Raw genomic sequence first — 8830 nt, forward strand, 5'->3', positions numbered from 1 at the left:
CAGAAGCAGGGGTGAAACCAGGATTTAGCATTGGGGGCCGAAGAGTGAAAGTCCAGATAATCTTCCCGTTGGCGAAACACTAATGCTTTTTGCCACACATATTGTGGGCCTTAGAAGACCCAGTGAGGGTTCACCTCTGAATATATTTTATTATATTAAAGAATAAATCCACATATATTTTGTGGGTTCACACATATTTAAAAAAATAGGTAAATTATTGATAATTTTTTTTTTTGGACAAAATATAAATTATTTAAAGCAACAACACCAATAAATATATTAAAAAAAAAAAAAAAAAAAAAGGCACACACACACATGACTTCATCCCTAAAAAATTAAATGCAAACCAAAAATTTCTTTTATAGGAGACACAAACAAATTTTTATTTTTAGGTAAGAAATGCAAACCAATGGTAGTTAGTTATCTTATTAATTATAGACATTTTATTCACAATATAAAATCAAATAACAAAAATTGCAGAAGAAAAAAAGAAACAAAAAAAATAAAAAAATAAATTGAGAAATAAAAGAGTACCTAATTGTGAAGATTTTTTTTTTCCAAATTTAAAGGGAAGAGAATTAATAGGAGAAAAAGAGGAGAGATAGGGATTAAGGAGTTAGTTTCGAATTAGAAATGACATTTTGAATATCAAATATTTATTTTTTTCAAAAATTTCCTTTAACCCAATTTTATAGGAAAAGAAGAGAATAACTAGGAACAAAAAATAAGAGAGAAGAGAGGAGATAATAAATAGAGATTGAAGAATTAGTTTTTAATTAAAAATAACATTTATAACAATTATTTTACCTTAAAAAATTGTTCTTAATATTGAAGAGGCAAACAGAAAAAAACTGAAAAAATTAGACAAGTTAACAATAAAAACTTGAAAAATTAAAGGAATTAATAGAATAACTTGACAAGCAACAAATGATCAATTGTCAATATTGATGAAAAGGAGTTTCTAAATCTAGCGATGACAATCGAAAACCCTAACCGCTGCCTTTCCTCTGTGCCACTTCTTCACCTCACTAGATCCAAGAAAACGACTTTATTTAATCTTCGATTTTATCAAACTGAGTCGATCCCGCAATTACAGTGTTTTGATTACAGTTTTTGTAGGTCACTTTCCCGAAGGAAGAGCCCGTGGAATCCGTAGGGTACCCTACCTGGCAATTTCACACTGGCAACCATCTCCAACGATGGTGACGTGGCATCCATGATAAAAAATCTCGACTCTCCAATGTTCTCATCATGCACGTACATCATCAAATACCCATCATCTTCTGCTGCCACGTGGCTATTCCCATGCTCATCCGTTGCCACGAAAAAGGGTTCCCCTCCGTAACACCCCTTCCCAAACATCCGACACGCTACAATAGCCTCTTCATTCCCCATAACCGATAAATCTAGTTTCACCACACCCGATAACTTCAACATCTCCGACCCGTTCCTCTCTCCAACTGCCAAATACGCATACCGGGTCTTCCTCCCTACGTACCTCGGGTTTATGACTCCGAATTCCATATTCCGATCTGACACACGGAACCTCGTAACGGTCCCGGTTTTTAGATCAATCCTTACTTTCTCCACGGATGCGTGTAGTAGTCTCAGATCCAACATGTGCTCCACTGATGTTATATTGGGCCCGATCATCACGATCACATCATCGTTTTCATCCCAAGCGTTGATCACGTGGAGCGCGTTGAATCCCGGTATTTCAAACCACCGCATCTCGGTGTCGTTCTCTGCGTATCGAGGGATCACTCCGATACGGGGAACCTTCTCCATAACAGGTCCGATTAATGACCCGCCCCCGAATAGTGTTATGCCTATCTGTGAGTCGAGGAAGATTGCGTACTTCTTTGTGATGGCGAAGTCGTGAGGGAACGACGGTCGGCTCACAGAGAAAATGGGCACGTCCGGTTGCTTTGATCCATCTAGGTTGAACCGGAAGAAGGTAAGAAACGGAGGTCCCAATCCGTACCGGAACGCGAAGGTCTCACCCGTGTCGGGGTCTGTTTTCGGGTGGGCTGTCATCCTCATGCAGAGTTTTCCGTCGAAATCTTGTCGTCCGATTGTCTGGATATCGCCGTTGGTGGTTAATCTGAGGGAATATGGTAGATCAGATTCGCAGAGGGCGAATAGCTGATTTCCAAATAAGGCAAGACTGGTGTTAGCAACGCCGATACCCTTGTCAAGGTTGAACTCTCCAGCAACTAGTCTTGCAGCAAGGAGAAAAATCCTAGCGAGAGCAGCAGTGATGCCATGGAAGCCTGAGAATACACTAGGGAGAATTGGGTAACCAGCTTCGCGTTCGACGTTGTATTTATGAGTCTTGACAAAGCGGCTACAGAAGGTGGCGTCGCCGCCGGAGATTCGCAGGGAGTGAAGCATTCCGTCGCCGTCGAAAGGGTGGTAAGCACCACGAGGGAGGTACTGAGGGTTTGGACCGTTACGTATGTAGGCGCCATTAAGGCAAGAAGGAAGGTGGCCCTCCATGATAAGACAGTTAGTCGGAGGAAGTTCGTCGACGGGAAAGAAATTGCCGGCGAGAGCATGTTGTGGGTCAAAGAAAGGAGGACGGTGAGGACGGTCGATGAAGTTGGTGATGAAATCATCTAATGTGTTGAAGAGTTTACTGAGACGAGAAGGCTCTGGTCGTCTTGTTATGGTTTTGGTGGAATTAAATAGTGGTTTGGTCTTCAGGGTTTTCTGCTCTTCTTCGATCATTGACGAGGAGACATAGAAGGTGGTAGGAGATGAAGTGATTGTTAAGGGCTTATTGCCGACAGAGGAGGGGAGCTTTGGGAACGGAAGTGCAGAGAGAAACGACGATGAGAACGTATCCATTATTACTCTCTCGATCTGTCAAACCCACATTGAGAGAGAGAGAGAGAGAGAGAGAGAGAGAGAGAGAGAGAGTCAATGAGCGATAAGGAATTATATACTAGATGAGCTGGGGCATTGTATGACTGTGTAAGTAGAACTGGAGAGTTGGGAAAAATAAAAAACTGAGAACTTTGAATTGTGCACGTGGACCTTGGATCCAAAACGAGGAAAACGAAAAATTGACTCGGTGGAAGAAAAGACAGAAAAAGAAAGAAAAACTTACACGTTACAAAGTGTATTTTTTATCTATTTTTTTTTTTATATAGGCTGTTTTTACGATAACTAAGATTTTATTTCTCATAATTATAATTAGGATTAATTATAGGAATGTACGTTGGGTTGGTGCCATGGTGGGTAGGGGTGCAAGTTTGGCCTTGGTGGCCCTGACCTGCCTTGAGTCCGAATAGGGCTTGAGTTAAAGATTTTGGCCCTAAGGGCGGGTTAGGGCCAAGGGCGGGCCTGGGATTACTCTCTGGCTTGCCCAGCCCATCCCGGTCCGTCCTTGATTTTGGCCTTGATCTTGGTCTTGATTCTGGCCTGATTTTGACCCTGATCTTGGCCTTGATCTAGGCCCATGATTTTGGCCCTAATTTGAGTATTGATGTTTTGTAAAAAAATAATAAAAATAAATTATATCTACATTACCAATGTAGTCAGAATTCACCAAATTTTGGCCCGATCCTGACCCTAATTTTGGCTCTAGTCTAAATGATAATTTGACCTTGATCATGTATTAGATTTTTACCTTAATCTTCTAATTAACATTGATACAACTCTAAGTCTCGACTTTTACATTCAGTCATTTTTATCATATTAGACTATGAGTTCACTTTTTATATTATTTTTAAGATAATTTTTATTCTTTGAACTAAGTCATTTTTAGTTCCAAAAAATCATTGATTTTTTAAAATTTTTTTTATTAAGGCGAGATAATATATTATAAATAATAAAAGCTAGTATATAGAGAATTAATATCTAACAAATCTACACCCCTAACTTCTCATCATGAATATTGACATATTTCTTTTGCCTCCAATGTGATATTTTAGAAGAAAAAATAAAAATAAAAATTTATTATCTATCTAAAATATAATTTCTTCAACTACGAACAAAATATCAATACTAAATTATCATTGTTTTACTTGTTAACAAAATTTTGAATATGAATTTTTTTATTGAATAAGGATATCAATGGGAGGGATTTTCAATTTCCATCACCAAAATAATGGGAGAGGTTTTTAATTAAAATCATCAAAGCAATGAGAGACTTTCAGAGATCAATATAAAATTATGGAGTATGAATTTATTTATGTTAAAGCAACACTATCAACTTATTGACTATTTTATCATTTTGTATGCGCTTGAATTATCTTATATTTCTATGAATTTTATTTTTAATTTATTTATGATACTTTTATTTTTTTTATTATTATATTTTTTTATGAATTTACATTTGATATTTTAGGTCAAAGAATATGACCAATTAAGGCTAGGACCAAGATAAAGTCAATTAGGGCCAGGGACAAGGCTAATCAGGGTCAGGGCCAATCAGGGCCAACCCATCCCGACCCTGCCCAATTAGGACGGGAATGGGTTTGGCTTGGCCCTGTAGGGCTTAGGGCAAGGAACAATAATCTTTGGCCCTAAACTAGGGTCAGGACAGGAATATGTTCAGATTATAACATATAGGGCTGGACTTGGGATTGCAAAAGCTCGGCCCTGCTCGGCGTAATTGCACCCCTAATGGTGCGCTCTACCAAGATTTTTCTTTGGTAATGTAAGTTTGTAACCAATGTTTATCACACGTGTTGTAATATGTTGGAATTTTCCAGAAAACACTTGTTGCGCCCTCGCATCTAGATTCATTCGTTTTTGCAAGTCAAGATTCTAGAAAACAATATTTTTTCCTTTTTTGGAATTGATTGAGATTCCCAGCCAGCTGAGCGCATCTCGATTACATCGATATATGATTTTAAATTCTACCAAAAAAAGGATATATGATTTTAAATAGATTCAGTAATCGATATATGATTTTAAATAGATTCTAATTTCAACAACAATATCTACGTTATAATTAAACTAGAATATAAGTACTATGGGTTTGAAGTCAAAGTGAGACAATCGTGGCGAGTGAAATTTTAAATCCAAATGCATGTTACTTTTATAACTGCTTGCCTGCCGTTAAGGCCTTAAATGGTCAGTAATCGTCGGATTGGCCAAGTAACTCTATTATTCTAGATATTTCAAAGTTATCAATGGCTTTTTTCTTTACTAGGTTCAGTTTTATTAGTAGATCCTTAAATGTCCGTACGGACTATCTTGTCAGGGGCTTTAGGGTCTTTCAGCTTAATAGGTCCTAGTGTGCATCTCCACCAGCTTGCATTGTAAATCCTTCTTTACTTGCCTCAGATCTCCGGCTTGAGAGCTTAATATAATTTCAGTTTTGTTCAAAAAAAAAAAAAAAAGCATTTTAAATATAATATCTGGCTATTCCTCCAATTCCTAAGAGTTATCGTTCTGATAATGATGATCCATCCACATTGAGTTAAATTCTACTAGGGATTGGAAATTCCTAGCGAACAAGGGTTGTATGAGGAGAAGCGTTGTTGGCAAAAATTTTATAGTGATGGCTCGATTAAGGTATCAGTGAGCTTTTTTTTTGGTCAAGAGGTATTGGTGAGCTTATGCTACTATGGTTGCTTTGGGGAGTGGGTTACGGAGGTACAGTAGCACTAGAAAGCCCAAAGATGGCACCATATCTTCCTACAATTGAACAGGTACAGGACTATTGACTACAGTTGGTTGAAATTCACAGTGCTCAGGACATTTATCAAATCATTTCTAGGGAATTTCTAGCCAAATCTCCTGCAATTAGGTTGATACGTTATTCTTGGGGAGATGTACGTGAACTCATTTCCTACAAGATTATGCTGTTGGAAACATGGTTTTGAAGCTTTGCTACCTGCCAGGCAATGGAGATTCGAATGCAACAGTTAATGATTTTTACACTTTGGGTCAAATGGAGGTTCGAATGCAAACTTCAATTGCAGTTATTAAGAATTAGGGTAAATATCACTTACCTCCCCTTGTTGAATCAATTAAATCGGTCAAAATTGTTCAAATTTTTTTTTTGGAAGAATGAAACTGTTCCTTCCAATTTCCATTAGGTTTAGAAGATGGATTGTTTACTGTTCAGTAGGATAGCAATGACACCTTGTTTATTTCTATCTACAATGACCTTGGGCTGTTGTTTCTCCTTGACCTAGTAGAGAGCATTTGGTGCCTTCATGATTTCTTGCAATGCTTCCACTTTCTTACTTAGATTCACCTCGCAGGGTTACTAAATCTGGTATCATGTAATAATTAATAAGGCCTAATCATTTAGAAATTATTTCTACCAGGCTCGGGCCCATTAAAAACCTAACATCAGTACCTTTTTTATTTTGGTGGTTTAGAAATGTCATTTACCTCTTTATTGAAACAATACATTACACGTGCGTCATTACTAATTTGTATAAAGTAGAGAACATGAATGGAGTTCAATCTGGGGATAGAGAGTAACCGGTAAGTGTTAACGTTAAGAAATGTATAATGACTATTTTACCCTGTTATGTGCCAACGGTCACTTGATTTCCTTTTTCTCTTTTTGCCAAGGGGGTCTAACCAGGTCGCTGGATTCAAAGTCCGGAGTGCTAACCACGACACTATAGAACCGTTTTTGAATTAGATACGAATACTTGGTTCTTTTATATATATATTTCCTTTGCAATTTCGTACTTGTTACTATCATTCCGCTAATTTGTTGATTTCTGTAATTACATTGTCAATTAGGTAATTTCCAAGCAAAAAGTCTCCAAGTTCTTGAAAGACTATAACAGATTTGTTATAGTTTAAATTTGATTTTTGAATTCAAGTTTTTAAATTTGAATATTGTAAACGAATCTTGTACAACAGCCATGTTTATTTATAAATACATAAAACTTACCCATCAAGGTAAATAACCTACTAAAATATAAAAAATAAAAAAAATAATTCCCATAATTCTCTTCAAAGCTGGAACACGAAAAAGCCCTCTTTGTAGCTTGCAAATAAACTACTAGTTGATTTCAAGAAAATGAATAGAGTAAAAATAGTGGATGTTAAGTCAATTTTGTTTGTGATGCTTAGGGAAGTCTAAAGTCATTTTCATGTTCCACGGAAAAAAAATCATTTTCATGGATGTTTTTTTGTTCTTTCGGGCCTAATTTTTTTTTTTTTTGTTCACTAAGAGGAATTGGTTACAACCAGTAGGATAGCTCTGCGTTGGCTTTCAGGCTAATTTGGGTTGGGTTATTTAAACTTTAATTTAACCTTTAGAGACTTCAATCTAAGAGTTCAACTTCAGTGCTGCGTATTTAATGCATAGTACTATGCTGCCAAAGGATGAGATTAAAATCTTGATCGAGAATTTGATCTGGACCGCTGGCAGTAGGTGCTGCGCATTAAGCATAGCATTTAAGTCTCACTCTAAATCTAAACGCAAATCCTATACTATATTTCTAGGGCTTAAAAATTTTCAACCCAAATCCTACTTGATTTTTCACGACCTTGCTTGGGTCCTGCGCAATGAATGCCTAGGACTATCAAGCCATACACTTTTGGCGGTGGGATCGGAAAATCGGTAGAAATTTCAATCTCGACTGTCGAAATTAACGGTCGAGATCGAAATTTCGACCAGATGATCATGCACATTTATTGCACAGGATCTAAGTTTTTTCGGATTTTTCAAACCCAATCTGCAATGATTTACCAATAGGCCAACAGAAGAAGTGGACGAAGGAAGAGTTCGGTACCGCTCATCACCCAAGCCGAGTCCTAAGCTTCACCTCTCTGATCCAACATACTGGTTTCCCCCTACATGGATATCGTAGATCGCTAAATCAAACATCTTCTTCTCCCATGGATGGCTCTGAAACCAGTACAAATATTGCTTGTCACTAGTGATTGATGACATGCCTGTCCTCAAATGCAAGACTCCCTTGCAAGTTTACCTAGAATTTTGTGAGAGCTTTAGTCTTCCTTCTCTCATCTCTTGGGGTTCAACAATATTCACAGTAATTAACACACAACCAGAACGTGTTAACATAAAATTTGGTTTCTTTTGTAAAATCTTATCTGTTAGTGATTGTTCCTTCAGGATGCCTCAATGAGTCTTGGGAACTCCAATATCCTTCGAACACAGAAGCAACAAAACTAAAATTCTAGGAATTGGAAAAATCCAGTGCTTCGACGAACACGTCGATTCATCTTAAGCAACACGCAGAGGCCACCGGGAAGAATGTTGGATTCGTTCACTTTATCAGCGTCGCTGGGAGCTCATTTCTTCTCACATGAACATTTCTCCAAATTCTTCGAGTTCGTTAGAAGCGTAAGGGCAGTCGGAATAGGCAATTAGAGTCGGTTAGAATGAGTCGTTTTGACTTGTGAATTTGTAAATTATTGAACTTAGAATGTAAAATGATAAAATTATAATTACAAATAAGTCCCCTCCATTTTAATCATATCCTTCCGATTATATTTTGTTGAGGTGGTCTAATCTGAGCCATTAGCAGCTGCAAATAAAAATCTAAATCTATTTTTTTTGTTTTTTTTGTTTTTGGGTAAGGATGCGTTCCTAATACCAACCCATGTTCCCTGTTTCTCTCGATAAAGAACTATTGCAACAAAAGGAAAAAGCAATTCACTTGATTGTTGATCGGATATGTTAGAATGGCTGGTGGGACCAAGTGAAAATGATTACCGATACCTTTTTTTTCTTTCTTTCTTTTTTTCAAGTAGAAAAACCCTTTCATTATTAGTGATATTCCACATCACAATTCACAAGTAGTAAAAGACCAATCCCATCTCATCGTTTGCTTCATAGCTAGGAGTTTACTATTAAACATTACATTAACATGGATTT

The 8830-nt window shown here is 37.2% G+C and overlaps 1 pseudogene; it reads right to left on the reverse strand.

The window, feature by feature from the left end:
- Positions 1-1104: 1104 nt before the first annotated feature.
- On the reverse strand, positions 1105-2862 carry LOC149009254 (putative carotenoid cleavage dioxygenase 4, chloroplastic pseudogene; annotated as a pseudogene).
- Positions 2863-8830: the final 5968 nt, after the last annotated feature.

The sequence above is a fragment of the Hakea prostrata genome, chromosome 7 (assembly GCF_041222555.1).
Source record: "Hakea prostrata isolate BN-2017 chromosome 7, UWA_Hpros_2, whole genome shotgun sequence".
Classification (NCBI taxonomy): Eukaryota; Viridiplantae; Streptophyta; class Magnoliopsida; order Proteales; family Proteaceae; genus Hakea; species Hakea prostrata.